Source organism: Galleria mellonella, unplaced genomic scaffold (assembly GCF_026898425.1).
Source record: "Galleria mellonella isolate WM207_F2 unplaced genomic scaffold, CSIRO_AGI_GalMel_v1 utg146, whole genome shotgun sequence".
Classification (NCBI taxonomy): domain Eukaryota; kingdom Metazoa; phylum Arthropoda; class Insecta; order Lepidoptera; family Pyralidae; genus Galleria; species Galleria mellonella.
In genome coordinates this window covers 8,821,745-8,845,570 of record NW_026441999.1, presented here as the reverse complement: position 1 = coordinate 8,845,570, position 23,826 = coordinate 8,821,745, and the positions used below count along the sequence as shown (strand labels likewise).

Below are 23,826 nucleotides of genomic sequence, written 5' to 3'. Positions count from 1 at the left end.
GCGTTATCTAGTGTGGCCGCGCTTTGTTTACACTGTATATGTTTTTTGCTTATTTTAATTAATTAAAAAGGTTTATCGTTAAATTATTATTACTTTTATTCAATCAAATTTGTTTTAATTAAATTTAATTAGGTTAAATTTAGTTACTTCACTTTAAATTTAACGGATAATCCAAATAGAAATACAACAGATTTTGTATGTATTTAAAGAATCAATTCATAGCTGTTGAAATACTTTTTATTTATTTTTAGTGGATCAAACAAATGTAGATAAGTAATGTGTCAACCAATTCTGAGATAATAGATAAAATAATAAGATTTTGCTTTTCAAAAAAAAAAAAAAAAAAAACATCGACTGCTGAAAACTGCAATTCTTCTAATGCAAAAGCGGCTTGTCAATTATTTGTTTATAAAGACTACGGGATAAATAGAAAAATACGTCTGGTGTTTTCAATATCATTTTTATTTATTTATACTTTATTGTACACAAAAATTTACAATTATTAATTTATATTAAAAAAAGACGTACAACAGGCGAGCTTAACTCATTTGAGTTCTCTTCCAGCAAATATATATAAATTAATGAGAAATTAATAAAGAGGCTATAATTGTTTCTAAGGATGTTCTTTAATGTCATACAAAATTGTTGTCATGCGATTTTTGCTTCTAATAAATATAATATATGTTAATATAATATATATACACTTCTACAGTACCAAGTTACTCTGATTTGAAAATTACTCTACTGATTTTGATATAATTTTCTGTAATACCAATCTGAAAGATAGAATTAAAGATATAAAAAGATTTTTTCCAATCGATTTATAGATGACGGCGTTCTGAGGTAACATACATAAAAAAAAAATAAAAAAAAAAAAATTTTTGACAAAGATTCAAAAGTGTAACTGTTGAGTTTCTTGCGAGTTTTTCTCAGCTTTTTTTCAGCAATAATTTGTTTATATATTAAACTCTTTATTGCACCAGAAACAGAAATATACAATGACAATTGAATAATTCAAATTAAATACAGTAACATAAATACAGATTGAAATATACACATAAAGGTACAAAAGGCGGTCATATCGCTAGTGCAATCTCTTGCAGACAACAATCGTGTATTCATAAAGAAATTACGATTAAAAAGTGCTTGTAAAAAAAGTGTATTTGACTAAAAGTAATTTAAATTTGAAAATAAATAACAAACATGTAAGCTTTCAATATTAGCTCTAAACAAATATAATAAAAGATATTATAATATTTATAATTCATTGCTGTAAATTAATTAATATCATATTTTATTTATTTATTTATTTATTTATTCATTAGTACAAATATGTGTACATGGCGGACTTAATGCTAAAAGCATTCTCTCCCAGTCAACCGTAGGAAAGTGGCAGAATACTCGAATGCGGTACTACTAATTATTAATATACATACATACTAAAATTACATATATAAACGAATAAATATATATGAGTAACAAATATACTTACACATATATGACATATACTATATTATACACGAATTTGAGAATAATATAATGTACTTACTGCTCGGATAAAAATAAAAAGTGTGCGTTAACGCTTTTTTTGAAAGACGGTTTAGTCGGTAGTCTCTTAATGGCATCAGGAATCTATCTATAAATCATTTATATATCATATAAATTAATATAAATTTGATAGAATAATCTTAATAGAACATTCGTGATTTAATAACACTGTAGTGCCTTAAAGTTATGAATCTAATAACAAAATAAGATACCAAAGTCAATATAATTAAAATATCTAAAACGATGTTCTTTGAAAGTGATCTGTTATGGGGGAACAGAGATTATATTAATACAAAGCAATGGTACATCTATTTTATAAACTACAGACGTTTGTTTGTTTCAGTTAAATCTTTTCATATTATTTTTTGTTTAATATTCCTTTTTATATGTTATTGTACTCGTGCTTTCCTGGGTGAGCGTATTATATATATATATATATATATATATATATATATATATATATATATATATATATATATATATATAGAAAATACGTACCTATTTTGAAACAATTACAATGACTGGATAATATTGTCTTGAACTATTTCTAAAGTGAAAAAAAAAAGTGTTGTCCTCCACTCTCGTGCTTGCTGTGCCCAACAGAGTCCATTATTGAAGTTGACATGTTATCTACTAATCACGTTATGGAGTGCGATAAGAAATAAATAAATATTTTTATTTTATACAGAATAATATACGGTGGGATATGGCAATGAAAATAAAGGATATAGAGAAATAATTTAAATTTTTTGTCAGTATTAATTTAGTAGTGTGAAACTGATTTATCTATAATCGAGATAAATGCAAGATGCAATCCCATTATATTAATGTCTTTGTTTACACTATTCATGTAACTATACAACAAGAAAGTCAGTTACCAGAGGGAGACTTTGTACAAAAGTCGATTGCTTGGGTACCTCTGTCCCATTCGTGTTTCAACCGTGAAACAGTTGTGTTTGCATGGCTATATTTCGGTTTGAAGGATGGGATATAGCATGAATTTACTGGGTACAGAGGAATAACACCTGAGTCCTCAGGAATAGCAACGCATGGGGGGTATCATAGGCGAAACAGTATACTCTGTTATGTCCATGGTACTGATACCATTTGAGGTGTGAAATGTCCACTACCAAACATAGACTTTCCCCGTTAAGGTTTAAATAAAAGATAGTAGTTTAAAGTATTTTTTTCTTTCTTTTTATTTAAATAAAGTTTCTAAAAGTTATTTCACATATCCATTCACATTACTGTTGTAAACTTTAAAAAAAAAATGTTTCAGCTGTGTTCCTTGCCCGTTCTTCTCGGCTGAAATTGCATTCCGAACTGAGCAGTAGATTCATAAACGAATCACTGTTCAAAAATGCTTATAATTGGAATGAGTTCCCTGTTGAAGGTTTTTCAAGAGAACTACATCATGGGGTTCTTCAATAGGGCGGTAAAGAGGTTTCTTCGGGGTCGGCAACGCGCGCGTAATACCTCTTGTATTGCAGGCGTTCATAGGCTACGGTAACCGCTTACCATCAGATGGGCCGTATATTTGTTTGCCACCTCAATGGTATAAAAAAAAATTGTTTAATTGAATAAAAAAATATTTATTATTATTATTAATATTGCACATGCCATATCCAAATGTGTTGTGCCGTTTCGTCCCTCGCCGTATTTTTCGCAACAGCGGCGTAATATTTCACAATTTCTCCTTTAACTTCCCCCCACCACTATACCTTCTCCTGCCCTGTTGCATAAATTATATCACCTTTCCTTATTGGTGCTGTTGCTTCGATATTTTGGAGTATATTATTATTCATATATGCTTTCCTTTTATTGTTTTTTCTTTATTCCTCTTGACAATAAAGGGTTACTAATTTGAAAAATTAAAAAATATATTTTTCTCAAACATGCTTGGAAATGTGAGCATTATTTTGACAATCTTCTTCGAGATAAATCAAAATTGCCGTACTGGCCAGATACATGCGGGCAGCGGCCGGCAAAAGTTGTACGAAAACCCATATCTGTCGAGTTTTGCGGCCAGATAAATTACTATGTAAACTCATATCTGTCCTATAATTTTAAAAATTGAATGACCTTTTACTTCGAAACATGGCTACCAAGGAGGTAACTAATAAAAGGTTTTATTTAAATTTCGAACTGGCTTGCAAATATAAAACTGTTTATTGTAAAAAAAAAAGGAATATTATGGTGCGTGAAAAATTATTATTGTTCGTTATTCGTCATAAAATTTAAAAAGTAAAATTGTGTTTTTGATTTCCGCGCATTGTTTAAGAAAAGTACTATACAAGCCTTGGCCACAACTTGGCATTGATAGATTCACGTATGTGTGCCTCGGCTACACCTCGGCTCACATTTGCACGTTCGTCCATCAATGCCTCAGTTGCTGGCCGCTGCAGTAATGTACTATTAAAACTAGCTATACCACACAGCTCTATCTGTACGAATAAGTGTATAATGTATCCTAAATGCTAAGTTAGGATACAATCTATTCGTGTACTAAATTTCATTCAAATCCGTTGAGTAGCTTTTACGTGAAATAGTAACAAACATTAATCGATTCATCTATTCACCCGTCGTTACAAACTTACGTACTTGTTACATTAAAAAGATTAAAAAATATGAATCAAAATAGACAGATAGATAGATAGATACTCTTTATTGTTTCCTCCATAAGATTACAATAGTAAACTTATTATAAATACAAACAATTACAAGAAATGTTCACACTGAGACAATAATAGGCGGCCTTATCGCTAAAAGCGATCTCTTTCAGGTAACATTTGGATGGAGAGAATACATATAGAGATGAAATACATGCAATAATATAAATATATATCCCTAATTTCTATTAAATATATCTACCTTAATACATATATAAATATATACCTACCTACATATATACATAAAACACAAAGTTATAAAATTGTTAGGTATCTAAAGAAACTATATAATTACGTATACTAACAAAACAATCAAATTACTATGATGACAGTTTGTTCGAATAAAAGTTATTAACTTTTGTTTTTAAACTTGGCAGACGTTGTATGTATATTTTATATAAAAACTGGTAAACTATTAAAGTTTGAGTCTTTAAAAAAACACGAAAGTTTCACTCTATTAAATCTTTTTTATTAATTTTTATTTCTATACTCGGATTTTATAATATTACTATAAGGGAATTATTGTTACATTATATCGTCATAGTCGTAGAATACTGACGAATCTGACAAACGTTACATATAAAGATCCGTCAGTATTCTACGACTATGACGAGATGTGATGACCGTGAAGTTATATAAAATAGAAGAATATTTATTTATTTATTTTATTTTAATTAATACTTTATTGCACCAACATAACAGGATTTGTTGAACAATTTTCAATACGTATAGTGTTGTACAAAAGGCGGTCTTATTGCTAAGCGATCTCTTCCAGACAACCTTTGGGTAGAAGGAATTAAAGCATAAATAGGTAGGTGGCGCGTTAAAAAAATAGATCTGTAAAAAGTAATATCTGTGACAGCATAGTCATATACACATACATAAATAAACACATACATTCAAATAAATATATATATATATATATATATATATATATATATATATTCATCCATTCATTCATCCATTCGTGTTTCAACCGTGAATCAGCTGTGTTTGCATGGCTGTGTTTCGGTTTGAAGGGTGGAATATGGCGTGAATTTACAGGGTACAGAGGAATAACACCTGAGTCCTCAGGAATAGCAACGCATGGGGAGTATCATGGGCGAAACAGTATACTCTGTTATGCCCATGGTACTGCTCATGTCTATAGGCGACGGGTACCACTTTCCATCAAGTGGGCCGTCAGCTTGTTTGCCATTCTAAGTTGTATAAAAAAAAAATCCTTGCAGATAAAAAAAAGAATTACGTCTAACAGAATTATGGGGTAACAAAAATATTATAAAAATGAAATCGAAACGAGGACCTCATTCTTTTTCATGTCAGTTGAAAATAAACTGTCTCGAAGCAATAATGGCGACGTTACAGATTAAAAATAAAGAAATACAAGCTGCTTTCTTATTTGTCATCGCATCCGGCTTTAACTGTCCACTGCTGAACATAAGCCTCCCTTTTAGGGGGTTTTGTCCATAGTTGCCACGCTTGGCAACCGCAGTTAGGCTTTAGAGATGTTTTAAGAGGGACGCTGTTGTCCATCCCTCGCCCTTCCTTACTCGATTCTTACGACACCCACGGGAACGGAAGGGGTGGACTATTCTATGCCGGGACTAGACGGCAAACCTTATTTATATTAATACTTTTATAAATGCAAAAAATTGTATGGATATAATTCAAATTCATATTATCTTTATTTAAATAGACTTATTTACAAGCGCTTTAAATCGTAATTTTTTTTTAATTCACTGTTACGTTCAGAAAGTTGTTATCTGTCGAGAAGAGTCCGCGAGAAACTCAACAGTTACTCTTTTAAATCTCTGTTAATATTGTGTGTATTTATTTAAATGTACTATGTTTAAAATTACATGGTCGTTAAAAGCCCGTGCATGATCGATTAACACCATGCACGTTTATCATTCAAGTAATCGTTTATTTTGTAATAGACTTTGTTCAATAAGTGTTTTTTAAATAACAGTTTTAAACTTATTAAAAGGCAGATCAAGAATGTGCTTCAGTATCTTATTATAACATTTAATACTAGAGGTAGACTTTGTACAAAAGTCGTTTGCTTGGGTACCTCAGTCCCATTCGTGTTTCAAACGTAAAACAGTTGGGTTTGCATGGCTGTGTTTTGTTTTGAAGGGTGGAATATGGCAGTGAATTTACAGGGTTCTGTACCCTGTTAATTCACTGCCATATCCCACCCTAATAGAGATATAAAGCCATAGAAATGAGCAGTACTATGGACATAACAGCGTATACTGTTTCGTCCATGATACCCCCATGCGTTAAAAAAAAAGAAAAAGTAAAAAGAAAAGAGTATATTCCTTTTTAAAAGGCCGGCAGCACACCTGCAATGCCGCTGCTGGTGTTGTGGGTGATCATGGGCGGCGGTAGTCACTTACCATCAGGTGAGCCGCATGCTCGTTTGCCCCCTGTGTTGTAAAAAAAAAAAAAAAAAATCCTGAGGACTCAAGTATTATTCCTCTGTACCCTGTTAATTCACTGCTATATCCCACCCTTCAAACCGAAACACAGCCATGCAAACATAACTGCTTTATATATAAACATATACAAATCTTCATTTCACAAACGCTTGATTTATATTAAATTTATCTTTGAAAAGTTATAGAAGTTTGAACATACAACAATATGAAATTGTAAGCAGCATTCCCAAATACCTTAGTAAGTACAGAAAATCTGCCATGTTTATATACATATATACAAGTACACACTTACAAGACAGCAAATTCATCCATATTTGATGAAAGTCGACTTTAAGATCCGTTCTAATGCAAAAGTACGTTATGATAACCATAAAAGAAATTCAAATTCGGCGAAAACACAAAAGCCTGCGTGTTTTTAAGTGAAAAGGATTTGGCGACAAACTCGATGTTCGCAAAAAAAAAAACCTGTCCAAACAGAGGGCATATACGTAATTCTTAAAGAGATAATCCTCGGATAAAGGCTCTTGTTTATTTCGTATGGCCGGAGAGACTGCGGGAATTTTGTACTACGATTTAACTGTATGAAATAGGGGGGAAAAATTATTATTAACAATGCAGTTTGACAGCCCCATTGCTTGCAATATACCTTATTAGGTCGACCTCCTCGTGGTTCACCCTGGAAACCATCGTGAACAATTCTTGTTGAATTCGTCACGATGGGCTAACTGACCTACTTCATCCTCACCTATCATTCTTCATTGGTGCCCCGCCGGCGTATACCGATAGCGCGGGCGGGGTTACCATTCCATTATCATCCATTAAAAAAAAACTGTATGAAATATTCAAATATATCTCTGATATTATGTTTACGAGACTTAGAACTGCAATTAGAAGTACCCGTAACCGGCGAGCGTGTATGAAAAGATTGATGAATGTGGAAGAAGCGAAAGAGGTTTGTTTGAATCCAAGCATTTGGCATTCCATTGTTTCTGTCTACCGCAATGGGAGACAGGCGTGATAGAACAGTAAATAAGATTAGCTGACCGCTTAATAATCATCGACTTGTTTGTAGAAATTGCAATAAGTTCCTTAAACAAATTAAATGTCTATAAATTAATACATGATTTCTTTATATAGTTTTATCATTATCATATTAATTATTTGTTGAGTCAACAAAATATTTATATATAATAACAAAATATTCATATTTATTCCATAATTACTATATCTCATAACGTTTACCATATTATATATATATATATATATATATATATATATATATATATATATATATATATATATATATATATATATATATATAGCCGTGTGGTCGCGGCATAGAATAGATCTCTCCTTTACTCTTGAGAGAGGCGTCTAAGAGAGGGCGAAGAATGGACAACAGCGTCCCTCTTAAAACATCTCCAAAGCCTAACTACGGTTGCCAATCCGCCTGACAAGTGTGGCAACTACTGTCCAAACTACCTTTATGGGGAAGGCTTATGTTCAGCAATGAACAGTTTTTTTTTTATTATTGTATAAAAATGGAGTGGTAACCCCGCCTACGCTAATGGGATACGCTGGCGGGGCACCAGTGAAGGGTGATCGATGAGAATGAAAACAGGCCAGTTAGCTCATCATAATGAATTCATCAGGAATTAATCATGATAGTTTCCAGGGGGAACCGCGAGGATTTCGACCTGGTTGGATATATTGCTAGCAATGGGATTCTTAGTCTCCATTAGTAACAATCCCTTTTCCCCCCAGCAGTGAACAGTTAAAGGCAGATATGGCGATATTTTCGAAAATTCCATCTACTCTTGTAAAGAAGGACCGTACCGCTACGATATAATATAACACTCATAATTGTAATTCAGTACTTCACCAACGAAATCCTCTCGGCAAACGCTCGTTTTGCAGCCACAAAACCGGAGGTTAATCTTGTCGAGCGCGCCGTGATAAGTACCCGCCTCCGATGCTTGGAATCCTTAAAAATTGCTCTTTCGTGCGCGCACACCACCGCAGAGGTTTTGTCATATTTCTGACGGTGAAAAAATGCCTGTTGCAGTTTTGTTAGGATTATTTCTCTTTGTGGTTGTTAGTGGCACGAGTTAGAATTAGGGATACAAGTGTTTTGTTTTTTTTTTTTTTTCTATATATTCTTTATTGCATTTGAACAAAAGATACAACGATCCGTCTTTCAAAGAAAGCGTTCACGCTCACTTTTTATTTTTATCCGAGCAATAAGTGCTTTGTATTATTCCCAAATTCGTGTATAATATAGTATATGTCATATACGTGTAAGTATACTTGTTAGTTATATACGAGGTCTGTCCGGAAAGTTCGTATAAAAGTGTTCTGGAATGCGAGAAAGAGGAGTGGGGAGGCCAGGTAAGCGCAGGACCCCTTCCTTATGTCCCTAAGAATGCTTCAGTTCTGGTCTGACCGCCGTGCGGTGCGAACTGGCTTGTCACGCCATCTGTGAAGTTACCTCTTAACGAAACCCCGTCGGCATGGAGCCCGCTTCCGTTGAAGAGCAGCGCGTCGTAATCAAGTTTCTCTCGAAACTCGGCAAGAATGGCCGTGAAATTTTTGCCGATCTCAGAACAGTTTATGGGGATGATGCTGTGAAGGAACCAACCGTCCACAAGTGGCTAAAAAGATTCAGAGAGGGCCGAGAAAGAGTTCGATGTTCGGGGGATTGTCCATCAAGAATTCGTCCCTCCAGGCCAGACAGTTGATGGAAAATTCTACGTCGATGTGCTCAGACGCCTCAAAGCTCGTGTGGCACGAGTTCGTCCAGAATTGGCGCGAGAGGGGCGTTGGATTCTTCACCACGACAATGCCCCTGCCCACACCTCTCTTGTTGTTCGTGAGTTTTTGAGTAAAAATTCCATTACGGTGACCGAACACCCCCCTATTCGCCGGATTTGGCCCCGTGTGACTTCTTCTTGTTCCCAAAAACCAAATTGGTACTTCGGGGGCGGCATTTGGGGGACATAAATGAGATAAAAAAAGCTACGACGGGGCAGCTGAGAAACCTACAACCAGAGGACTTTCAAGGAGCCTTCTCACAGTGGAAACGGCGTTGGCACAAGTGCATTATGTCACAGGGGGAGTACTTTGAAGGGGATAAAATTGATTTACCTGAATATTTATTCGTTTATATATGTAATTTTAGTATATATGTATATCAATAATTAGTAGTACCGCATTCGAGTATTCTGACACTTCCCTATGGTTGACTGGAAGAGAATGCTTTTAGCATTAATTCCGCCATGTACACATATTTGTACTAATGAATAAATAAATAAAATAAATTAGTTTAACAACTTGTTAGCAAGGGTTGGCTTATCTCTAAAAGAGATCTCTTCCAGCCAACCCAGTGTAGTTAGAGAGAAAATAATTAAATTAAAGATTACAGTAATAAACTTATTATAGATATAAACGATTACAAGAAATAATCACACTGAGAAAATAATGGGCCGGTCTTATTGCTAAATGAGATCTCTTCCAGGCAACCTTTAGATGGAGAGGAGTAATTATAAACTGTTTCAAAGAAGAATTTAGTCGTAGAACATATATCTTATCATCATAGTCTACCTATTGGAGGTCTTGCCAATAGTTGCCACGCTTGACAGACCGGTTGAGAACAGCAGATGGGCTGTGATGATATTTTAAGAGCGACGCTGCTGCACATTTTTTTTTATATACAACTTAGAATGGCAAACAAGCTGACGGCCCACCTGATGGAAAGTGGTAACCGTCGCCTATACACATGAGCAGTACCATGGACATAACAGAGTATACTGTTTCGCCCATGATACCCTCCATGCGTTGCCGTTCCTGAGGACTCAGGTGTTATTCCTCTGTACCCTGTAAATTCACGCCATATCCCACCCTTCAAACCGAAACACAGCCATGCAAACACAACTGCTTCACGGTAGAAACACGAATGGGACAGAGGTACCCAAGCAATCGACTTTTGTACAAAGTCTCCCTCTGGTATCATAGTCATCCCTGGACTATTAAATTCCCTTACAACACCCACGGGAAAGCAAAGGCTGGCCCATTTGATACCGAGATCACACGGCCATATATCTTATACTAAAGAAGAAATGAAATCTGGACTAATTTATAACATATTTGAACCATTAGAAATGTTTATGACCACTACAATGTAAAGGCACGTACAATACGCGTTACGAGAAAAACATAAAACTTTAATATCCTTAATAATCACGTTATCACAATGGAAGGGGATTTTTTTTTTCTAGTTTTAAAGGCAGCAGTTTCAAATGTAGGACAAAAAGACGGGGGAACATTCGCTCGGAATTTACGAGTACTTACCATGGACATCGAAATGGGCGCCGTTTATGTGTCTGCAATGAAAAGAAGCAATAAAAGATGATAGATCCACGGGTTTGTATTGTATACGTTAGTTTAATAACGCCGAAGGAAGTTTTCTAGCTGTTACTGTGTGTTGTGTTAATTTAATTAATATATAAAATGATAAATAATATATTGTAATGGTGACCATGAGTTACTTTGTGACTGTTGATTGACATGCTTTATTTTATTTTCAACTTTATTGACGATCTTATTGTATGATTGTAAAATAATTAATGTTATGTAATTAACCGTATTGTATGCCCGATGTATGGGTAGACTGTTTTCCTTTAAGACGTTAATAACATCTTACGAAAAATTATAATGTACAGCTCACAATAAATATTTATTCTATTCTATTCTATTCTGTTCTATTCTGTTCTGTTCTGTTCTGTTCTGTTATGTTCGGTTCTGTTCTGTTCTGTTCTGTTCTGTTCGGTTCTGTTCTGTTCGGTTCTGTTCTGTTCTGTTCTATTCTATTCTATTCTATAATTTAATGAATCATTGGTTTACGTGACTTGATTGAATCAGTATATGTATTTGTAATGAAACATTTATTCTTTAAATGATGTTGGATAACAGGGAAAGAGATTTTTTTTTTTTATACAACTTAGAATGGCAAACAAGCTGACGGCCCACCTGATTGAAAGTGGTAACCGTCGCCTATAGACATGAGCAGTACCATGGATATAACAGAGTATACTGTTACGCCCATGATACCCTCCATACGTTGCCATTCCAGAGTATTCAGGTATTACTCCTCTGTACCCTGTAAATTCACTACCATATCACACCCTTTAAACCGAAACGCAGCCATGCAAACACAACTGCTTCACGGTAGAAACACGAATGGGTCAGAGCGGTCCCGAGCCACCTGCATCTATTGGCTCCCTGGAAATGCATTTGAGGTCATCGCATCATCTAGTTGGTTATCGTCCTACATTTCATTTTCTTGTATGGGGTCACCACTAAAGAACCTTTGTTCCTTATTAGTTATCGGTTTTTCTAGCTATGTGATCAACTCCTTTGCACTTCTGTTCGCTTCTTCTATCTTTAAAATGATATTGTATAGAGTTAGCTATTTGTGATGACAAACAAAACCCCAGTTCAAAGTTTGTATGTTATTAAGCCATAAACAAGGTCACGATCGACCCTATTCTCGCCTGATTTTATATTACCATAAGGGACCGAGCCCTTTATGGTGTATTACGACACAGCTTCGTTTAAGAGGCCGTTTGTATGAATATAGCAATTCCAGTTTCATGACAATTGATGGGATTTTATTGCAAAATATAACATCGCGATCTTATTACGACGCGTGGTATAACATAAAACTTTTAACACTTGATTCTGGTACTTTTTTTTATACAACCTAGAATGGCAAACAAGCTGACGGCCCACCTGATGGAAAGTGGTAACCGTTGCCTATAGACATGAGCAGTACAGTATGGACATAACAGAGTATACTGTTTCGCCATTCCTGAGGACAAAGGTGTTTTTTTATGGGATAATAATGGAATGGTAACCCGTGCTATCGTATACACTGGCGGGGCACCAGTGAGGGATGATAGGTGAGAATGAAAAGATAGGTCAGTTAGCCCATCGCGATGAATACACTTATAATTCAGCACGATAGTTTCCAGGGAGGACCACATGGAGGTTGACCTGACTGAGTGTATTGCTAGCAACACCCCCCTCATGATTAAGGTGTTATGCCTCTGTACCCTGTAAATTCACTGCCATATCTCACCCTTTAAACCGAAATACAGCCATGCAAACACAATTGCTTCATAGGATAAAGGTATCCCACAAACGACTTTGAGGGGAAAAGGATTGTTAGCAATGGAGTTCGATAGCCCCATTGCTAGCAATGTACCTTATTAGGTCGACCTCCACGTGGTTCCCCTTGGAAACCATCGTGAACAATTCTTGTTGAATTCGTCACGATGGGCTAACTGACCTACTTCATCCTCACCTATCATCCTTCACTAGTGCCCCGCCGGTGTATACCGATAGCGCGGGTAGGGTTACCATTCCATTATCATCCATTAAAAAAAAAACAAACGACTTTTGTACAAAACCTCTCTCTATTAGAAATGATAGTGTAATAACTTTCACGGGCGTTACTAAACTCATATTATGGGATATATATTTGGGTAGGAAACGTGTACTCACATGTTGTGAGGCGTGCCCACCAGTAATAGTGTTAGCAAAGTAAAATACATTTACGTTTTGGTTTGTTGTTTCAGAGACGGTAGCAATAACACGGCATCGTTCGCAAACTTTACACTTTCAATACATAGGTGTTTGACAACATGTATTATGTTTATATTTGTTAAATTAAATAAGCACATGTTTGCAAAAGCAAAAGAGCAAATACAAAGAAGCGCAAGATACCCTAAAAAACTAGTGACCAATACAATTCCTAAAACCAGGCGTTTATTAAGAAATTCCTATATGATGTGTTTAAAAACTTGAACAATATACCTACGGATATAAAGGAACTTCCATTAAATAAATTTATAATTGTATTACGTAAATGGTTACTTAGCAAAAGCTTTTACTCAGTTGACGAATTTTTCAAGAAAGAATAGATAAATATCTAATATAGTTGTCGATGATTAATCAGTTCCCATCAAAATGGGACATTTGCATGCTATTCTGTAATGGCTAAATAGGCATGAGACTTTATGTAATGTAAGACCACCGATACCTACCCTATTTATTGCAAATCAATTTATTATTATTATTATATTTGTCTGGTTTCGTTGGGTTATTTAATACCTTTAATTTTGGAGGTCCGTAGCAAAATATCAACTAACACATTTTATTTCTTAAAGAAAAACACCTATTTATGGCACACTCATAAACGAAAATTGTATTTAGCTTTATGTATTTTTTTTTTTTATCATTTATGTTATCTCGCTTTTTTTTTGTATATGTATGTCGATTGCATGGGTACCTCTGTCCCATTCGTGTTTCAACCGTGAAGCAGTTGTGTTTGCATAGCTGTGTTTCGGTTTGAAGGGTGGGATATGGCGTGAATTTACAGGGTACAGAGGAATAATACCTGAGTCCTCAGGAATGGCAATAAATAGGGGGTATCATGGGCGAAACAGTATACTCTGTTATGTCCATGGTACTGCTCATGTCTATAGGCGACGGTTACCACTTTCCATCAGGTGGGCCGTCAGCTTGTTTGCCATTCTAAGTTATATAAAAAAAAATGTTGTAATTTGATGCTGTAAGTAAGTAATGCAAATAAATTATCTATCTATCTATCTATCTTTAGTGGTGACAAAAATAATATTGATTCGTCATTATCATGCCAGCCCTTAATCGTCCATTGCTGAATATAAGTCTTCGCTAATAGCTAATAATGGCTTCGGGGTTTTGCCAGTAGTTTCTAAGCTTGGCAGGCAACCGCAGTCAGGCTTTAGAGTTGTTTTAAGAGGGACGCTGCTGCCTATCGCTCGACTTCCGTAGTTGCCTCTTACGACACCCACAGGACAGTAAATGGTGGCCTATTTTATGCCAAATTACAACATATATATATATATATATATATAGAAAAACCAAAGGAGTTTTATGATGTCCCATATAAATAATAGTCCACCGTGAAACGGCGGTAACAAAAAAATTTAAAAGTGATGTCGTTACGTTTTAACGACACGAAAATAATGACGGATCGTATTGTTTTATGTTTCCACGTGTACAGTTCGTCGTAAAAAATTTACAATAGCAGTTTACTGTGAAGGTACGCGTTTTCCATTATTTAGTTAAAGGACATTTGTGATTACAATCGTAAAACTTAGAAGCGTGTCTGCACATTTTTACACCGAACTTTCAAAAAAAAAAATATGTTGACCAAATAGGCGACGTGCTGAAGAAAGGCCAAATTAAAAGTACCCGTAACCGGCGAGCGTGTATGAAAAGATTGATGAATGTGGAAGATGCGAAACAGGTTTGTTTGAATCGACGCATTTGGCGTTCCATTGTTTCTGTCTACCCTAATGGGAGACAGGCGTGACAGATATGTATGTATGTATTCATAAAAATTTATCTGTCTCTTTTTGATCTGTATTTCTGTCGTGAAGCAACTTAGAATGGCGAACAAGCTGACGGCCCACAGCCCACCTGACGGAAAGTGGTAACCGTCGCCTATAGACATGAGCAATACCATGAACATAACAGAGTATACTGTTTCGTCCATGATACCCTCCATGCATTACCATTCCTGAGGATTTAAGTGTTATTCCTCTGTACCCTGTAAATTCACTGCTATATATCACTCTTCAAACCGAAACACAGCCATGCAAACACAACTGCTTCACGGTAGAAACACGAATGGGACAGAGGTGCCCAAACAAACGACCTTTGTACAAAGTCTCCCTCTGGTATGTGATATATTATCCCTCTGATATATAAATAATTTTCCCCGGTTTTGCAACATTTTTGACTGATGCTTCGCTCCTATTGGTCGCAGCGTGATGTTATATAGCCTAAAACCTTCCTCGGTAAACGGTTCAAGTTATCCAAAAAATGTGTATGAAAGAATTATTCCTCCTTAAATGATCTTAATATTGGCTCTATATTATTGCCGAAAATTCTATCTGGCCGTGCGAAACCGGGTTGGATTACTAGTGTGATATTTGGATAACATGGAGACAGTATACGGAACAGCATTATGGGGTGCTGTTAATGTCTGTAAGCGATGGTTACAGTGGCAATGCTCCATCATTTTCCCATTCTATAGATATTGCATAAAAAATACCATTTGATAGCGAAATAGTAAAGTTGATCCCCTTTTGACGAAGCATTTGTATGGAGATACTCATTGTAATTGTTTATATTTATAATAAGTTTACTATTGTAATCTTTTGGAGGAAACAAAGTGTATCTATCTATCTATACTCCATCTATATAATTTAAGGACATATCCTGTGTGTTGAGTTAGGATATAGCCTACCCATGTACCAAATTTCATTCAGAACCCTACGAGTAACAAATATATAAACATCCAAACTTCTTTTCCTATCATATTTATAATATTAATGGAATAAGTATGGGAATATGAAGTTAGTATTGTTGACCGAACATTCACCTCCTTGCCTGCCATCATCAACACAATTCACTTCATAACGTCCCATTTTGTTTTCCACCCTTATTACCCACCATACATATTTGATGCCTTCCCGTAAAACATTCTCACCTCCCCACACATCGCGCCCCATTCACAACACACTCTGACCCCTGAACCCCCATAAAAGAGCGTGAAGATTAAAAAGTCGAAACTTTTTGGGTATTATAATCAAAGTTGGTAGAGGGCGACATAGCGACGAAAACAATTCTAAGTCTTGTCTGCCGATTTCTTGGATCAGCGAGCCGCAAATACGTTTATGCTTTGAGACCATTTATGCGGTTTGAAGGTCCCGGATATTTGTTTACTTTTCTTTTTAGCCGACTGTCATAAGAGGGTAATGTTTGTCGGGTGTTAATGTGTGTAACTATGATTTGAATGGCTGGATTTATTTATTTATTCATACTTTATTGTACCATTTGTAAAAGTAATAAATACAGTAAATTTTAATGAGAAGTTATACAAAAAACGAAGAAGGTCTTATCACTAAGCAATTAATTCCAGATAATCTTTGGGTAGATGACGTTGAGAAAAAACAAAAGGAAGGTGGCGCGATATATATATATATATATATATATATATATATATATATATATATATATATATATATATATATATATATATATATATATATATATATATATATATATATATATATATACATACATCATAGCAGCCGTTAATTGTTATATAAATAACTAGTTTTATCACAATTGTTTCTGCCTACCCTAATAAGAGACAGGCGTGACAGATATGTATGTATGTATGTATTTTATCACAATTAAAGTCTTTTTTATGGGATACAATTTTCATAATGTTTTTCATATGTTACACACCTATTCCTGTAATTGTTTGTATCTATAATAAGTTTACTACTGTAATCTTTTGAAGGAAACAATAAAGAGTATCTGTCTATCCAAAATATAAATCCAATATTCTTATAATTTATATGTTTTTTTTTTATTTTTTTTATACAACTTAGAATGGCAAACAAGCTGACGGCCCACCTGATGGAAATTGGTAACCGTCGCCTATAGACATGAGCAGTACCATGGACATAACAGAGTATACTGTTTCGTCCATGATACTCCCCATGCGTTGCCATTCCTGAGGACTCGGATGTTATTCCTCTGTACTCTGTAAATTCACGCCATATTCCACCCTTCAAACCGAAACACAGCCATGCAAACAACTGCTTCACGGTAGAAACACGAATGGGACAGAGGTATCCAAGCAATCGACTTTTGTACAAAGTCTCCCTCTAGTACACTATATAACAGAAATTAATCAATTCATCAATGCATGTGGGATTTGTTTCGACTATTTGGCCTGTTCAAATCTATTTTCATAGTAAATTTAACTGTGGTTCAGCGTACCTAAACAAATAGTGAGATGAGCTAAGGAAACCAGATGTCGGCTGTGGTTGATGAGAAACGCGTCGGTCTGGGGAGACTGATAGGTGTGCGGAACACTTACCACTGAGTAAGATGTTGCTGGAAAGCAAAGCTCTACGATGGAAACTAGTATGACCTATAATTGCATCTTAATTTTTAACTACATTAAAAGATGTATTATGGTGTCTGCTGTGTAGTTCTGGCATAGAATAGGCCCCTATCCTTTTCTTTCCTGTTTGTGTCGTAGGAGGCGACTAAGGGATTTTACTGGGCGAGGGATGATCTAACTACGGTTGCCAAGTCGTCTGCCAAACTTGTCAACTACTGGCAAACTCACCCTAGGGAGGAAGCCTATGTTCAGCGGACAATTAACAGTTGATATCATCATCATTGTCATGGTGTCTTACTTTACGGTGTCGTCATTCATCACCAACATTTTAATCATTATTTGTTCACTGTTAAACATAGGCCTCCCTCATAGACTGCCATAAGGAACGGTCCTGAGCCACCTGCTTTAACTGACTACCCGCAATAATAATATTTATTTAATTAGACTACATAAGGCCCATTTTGTTAGTTATAAGTGCATTTGAGGTCGTCACTGCATTTAGTGAGGGATCGTCCTGCTGCGTTTTCCATACGGGATCGCCACTTAAGAACCTTTCTTTCCACAGGAAATTGCTTGGAGATCGACCTGACAGAGAATATTGCTAGCAATGGAACTGATAGTCTGCATTGCTAACAATCTCCTCTTCCCCTATTAACCATAGGTTTTTTCTAATGGGTGATAATAGAATGATAACCCCGGCTGCGCTAGCGGGATACGCTGGCGTGGCACCAGTGAAGGATAATAGGTGAGGATGAAGCAGGCCAGTTAACCCATTGTGACGAATTCAACAAGAATTGTTCACGATGGTTTCCAGGGGAAACCACGTGGAGGTCGACCTAATAGGGCATATTGCTAGCAATGGGGCTGTCGAACTCCATTGCTAACAATCCCTTTCCCCCCATTAACCACAGATTAAAAATATATGTTATAAAATTTCGCGTCCACAGCCACTGTAATTAAACTAAAGTTGATAATTCATAAAACATAACCTGTGGTTAAATTAAAACTTATTATTGTTGGACGCGGGTAGTTTGGCGGGCGGTTTAAAAGCCTTATTTCAAAGTTGCCGCGTGGTAGTTACGTAATTTTAATGGCGGACCCGCTTTTAAACGCGTGAGCATTAAAATGTACACACAATAAAGGTATGCTTGTAAAAACTGGCTTTAGTTTTGCGGATATCTGTTAGACAGTTACGTCTGATCTATTTTTACTAATATTATTTTATTTATTTATTTATATTTGTCGTGTGTGCCCCGGAATAGAATGAGCCACCCCTACCTTTCCCGTGGGTGTCGTAAGAGGCGACTAAGGGAGGGCGAGGGATAGACAGCAGTGACCTTCTAAAAACATCTCTAGAAGCCTAACTGCGGTTGCTATCCCGCCTGCTACGCATGACAAAAACTCCCCTAACGGGGAAGGCTTATGTCCAGCAGTGGACAGTTAACGGCTGAAATAATAAAAATAATTTATTTTTACTTTATTGTACACAAAAATTACTTTGTTTATAATTTATATTAAATGAAGATGTACAACAGGCGAGCTTAACTCTGTAAGAGTTCTTTTCCAGAAAACCCTGAGTAGAGTGGAGTGTATTTAAGTATATTTTATGCACGTAAAAATGATTAATTCCCTCTTGCGCCACCTACCCACTTCTATATGTTCTCCTTTAACCAAAGGTTGTCTGTAAGAGATTGCCCTAGCGATAAGACCGCCGTTAGTACCATTATGTGTATATTTTTTTTTAATATTATTTTGTTTAAATATCATTATATATTTTTATGTTTCTGGTGCAATAAAGAGTTAAATAAATAAATATTATAAATGTGAAGGTAGATTTGTTTGTTACTTATTTTCCCAACTTCTATGCCCCAACAGTTTAAATAATATATTTGAAATTTAGTACATAGGTACTATTCAGGGTGGAGAAGGATTTAGGCTACTATTTATTCTGATCAGACAGACAAAGTCGCGGGTTCAGGCTAGTATTTTTATAATACAGGGGGCAAATGTATAGGCAGTTTACTTGATGATAAGTGACTATAGCCGCCCATTAACATTAGTGTCGAATTATTTTTAAATACAAAATTGTAATTTAAATTAATTTGAATTGTTTTAATAGTTCTTCAAAAGGGGGGTAAAGAGGTTTCTACAGGGTCGGCAACGCACGCGTAATACCTCTGGTATCGCAGGTGTTCATAGGCTACGGTAACCACTTACCATCAGGTGGGCCGTATGCTTGTTTGCCACCTCAGTGGTATAAAAAATAAGATCTGTGAATGTTACAAAATAAACAAACTACGGTGTAATGTAACGCCAACTAACCTACCAACTAGAACAATAAGCTCGCATGCAAAAATTCCCCCGTCTCGCAATGAAGCCCGCTAACTCGAATCGCTTCATAAAAGCGCTGTATTTCGAGTGCCTACTACAACTTCTAAATTTAAAAGTTGCCTGTGAAATTTTATTTCGTAACTATACGATTGTTATTTAATATATATATATATATATAAACTTAAACATTATCTTGACATTATCACAAATTAAGGTTTTTAAATATAGACGAATAAAAAGACAAAAACAAAAATTGGAAAAGAAAATAAATTGGTTTTACTTTTTATGAATGTCTTTACATTTACTTTACACATAATGATCGTTATACATAGTATTTTAAGGATTTAATTTAAACACAAAATTATTAATTAGATGTAATTATTTGACTTCAATATTATTACTATTTCGTGATTTTAACACCACCAGCGCTATCTGACGGAGAATAGGTATAGAGTGAAGGATGATATCTCAGGATGAACTTACTTGATTATCAGTTGTTGCCACGCATAGCACATCTACTGTGATGAGTTGACAGCCACGGTTAGGCCTTGGTGACGTTGCCACACTTGGCGGGAGGGTTGACAACTGCAGTTAGTCTTTGGTGATGTTTTGAGAGGAACGCTGCTGCCAATCCCCTGAACATTAAGTTCTCCCATACACTTAGTGTCAACTGTACATATTGGTAACTCGATTTTTGTACACGTGACTAAAAAAAAGTTAACCTACTTTCCTGTTGATAATCTAAAATTTTAGTATTCTTTGTTACAGCGACATGACTCGAATTCATAAACCCAGATCTGTCAGAGCGAATTGTCAGAGATTAGTATATGTAGAAGAAAGAAATATTTACGTCTATCAAATGTGTTTGGGCGGTTTACCTAAATGGAAACTTCAAAGGACATAATTCCTTTTACTATCATATCACCTACCAGTGGGAGACTTTGTACAAAAGTCGATTGCTTGGGTACCTCTGTCCCATTCGTGTTTCAATCTTAAAGCAGTCGTGTTTGCATGGCTGTGTTTCGGTTTGAAGGGTGGGATATAGCGTGAATTTACTGGTTACAGAGGAATAACACCTGAGTCCTCAGGAATGGCAACGCATGGGGGGTATCATGGGCGAAACAGTATACTCTGTTATGTCCATGGTACTGCTCATGTATATAGGCGACGGTTACCACTTTCCATCAGATGGGCCGTCAACTTGTTTGCCATTTTAAGTTGTATAAAAAAAAATCACCACTGGCACAGAATTATTGTTTTATCTATAGGTACCACTGGCGATATTTGTTTTAAATTTTCATCAATAAGTATTGATTAAATTTCGTCATTGTTTGAAATTTACAATTTGTGATCAGTACTTGCTTCTTAGGAAGGAAGGTTTTTGAGTGGCGACCGTACGAATAAACGCAGTGTAGAACGAAAACTATATGATATACTTTTTTTAAAGAAAATAAGAAAATTGTTACTAAACGACGCTTAAAAATTAAAATGTTGTTACACAACATCTTAGCCCTCGAGAGTGTCAATCTATGAGGTATACGTACAATGGGCGAGGCAGTATATTCTATGACACCCACAACATCGTACTTGTTATTAAGCAATTAGCAACAGCACTAAATATCGAACTTCCAGACGCAATATTTTTAAACTTTTTTTTTATGCATTAGCCATAACGAATAAGTTATTTATAGCTGCTTTTAAAAACTTAGCGGCTAATGAGAGCAGGTGTGTCTGTTTGCCTTCTCTGAGATATTGAGCTTTTACCTGTTCGTGGAATGTTAATTTATTATCAAATGGAGTATATTCTCAATATCAGAGGGAGACTTTGTACAAAAGTCGTTTGCTTGACCACCTCTGTCCCATTCGTGTTTCAATCGTGAAGCAGTTGTGTTTGCATGGCTGTTTTTCGGTTTGAAGGGTGGGATATGACAGTGAATTTATAGGGTACAGAGGAATAACAGCTGAGTCCTCAGGAATGGTAACGCACGAGGGGTATCATGGGCGAAACAGTATACTCTGTTATGTCCATGGTACTGCTCATGTCTACAGGTGACGGTTACCACTTTCCACGGTACACTCGGATAATCAGTGAAAGATGGTAGATGAGAACGAAAACTACCCACCGTGATAAATAAACATGGAATTTAGAATTTCTTTTTTATCCAACTTAGAATGGCAAACAAGCTGACGGCCCACCTGATGGTAAGTGGTTACCGTAGCCTATGAACACCTGCAATACCAAAGATATTACGCGTGCGTTGCCGACCCTGAAGAAACCTCTTTACCCCCCTTTTGAAGAACCCTATGCTGTATCTCTTGGGAAAACCTCGGCAGCGAGCTCATTCCACAACATGAGTGTTCGTGGAAGGAAACATCTATCTAGTAAACATTCTCCCCGCCAATACTGAACCAATGTTAATATTTCTTATACCATATTAACTTTGTCGCAGTTAAATTGCCAGAAGATCTTATTTTTTTTTTTGTATATCTATAACAAGAATATTTCTGCAGTCGATGGAGGTAATTCTCGTGTCGATTTCACATTAGTTTTATAGTTTTTAAAAGAGCTGTTTCCTACGAAGCGGAATCCCAAATTAGGTATCATATTTGTTAAAAAAAATTACCTTGTCTATAAGGTACCAGCTGTCTCGCGCAGTTGCGTCACACATGTAACCTCATCGTGTACCTTCAAATCGTTCAAAATCACTTAGTAGTTTGCTTGAAAGAGAAACATCCATCCGTAAATGAATCCTTACAGACTTTCACACATAATACATTAGTTGAATAATCAAAATGTGCCAAACTTACATACTTTTCTTCCCTCTATATTCTAGAAAAGCAAATACCAAGTTGTGGAACTAGCAAGTTATAAAGATTTCCAACAACACTAAACCTAAACCTAATTCCCCTAGTAATCATTATTGCGTCCTAACTTTGTTGAACTAAAAACTGTAATAGAAGCGAACCTCGCCCGGCGGCGAACTCAAACAAAAGCCAATTAAATCGGCCGTCAGACGCACAGCTATCAATCTATTAGTCACTTAATTAAACGATAGTGCTGCATCACTGAAATACCGTTAACTGCGAGCTCACCCACTAAAAATATAAAAGGAAATCTTTAAGAAAGTTCAGGGTTTTTTTTCGGAATACTGAGAATGGGAAAATCAAATGTTAGAGATGGAAATTTACCATTATTGACCAGATTTGCTAGAGCGTTACTCTTTAGATTTGGTATATTTTTATGATTTTTGAAAACTTTTGAAGAACTGAAAGTGGTCAAAACATTTGAACTTTTGTAAATATCCAAAACCGATACACTGTTGTTTAGCCAGTGCCCAAACGTAAATCTCTGCTTAAACGATTGAATTTCTCAAATTCAGTAACATATCTCTAAAAAGAATCAAAAATAGTACCTAAAAACTCTTAGTGTGTAATTCTAAAAACTGCATAATTTTTGGACTTTATAAAGTTACTACATACTACAAATTATTAAAGATTATCTTTTTAAGTTGCTACGCTAAAATGACCATACAACGCCTTGTTAATGTTACGACTCCAACATGACTAAAGTATGACGTTTTTAGGGTTGCTACGTGACTTCATTTTCGGGTCATGATTTTACAACTAAAAGGTTACAGCTTTTGAGGGCTGCAACCCAATATTGCTTAGAGACTGAAGTCTTTTTACCATCTCAAATATCATCATGTCATTTTAATTGTTAAGACTTTCAAAAGTGCATATTGTACGGCCGTTCATGACTTAGGCTCCCGGATGGTCCCGAAAATAGTCGACTCGACCTTTTTCGACT

The 23,826-nt window shown here is 35.6% G+C and overlaps 1 protein-coding gene across 9 annotated transcripts in view; it reads left to right on the top strand.

Moving 5' to 3' along the window:
• LOC113514629 (hemicentin-1) overlaps positions 1-23,826 on the top strand; it is a 573,783-nt gene that overhangs the window by 355,556 nt on the left and 194,401 nt on the right. The gene's annotated exons all lie outside the window — the stretch shown is intronic.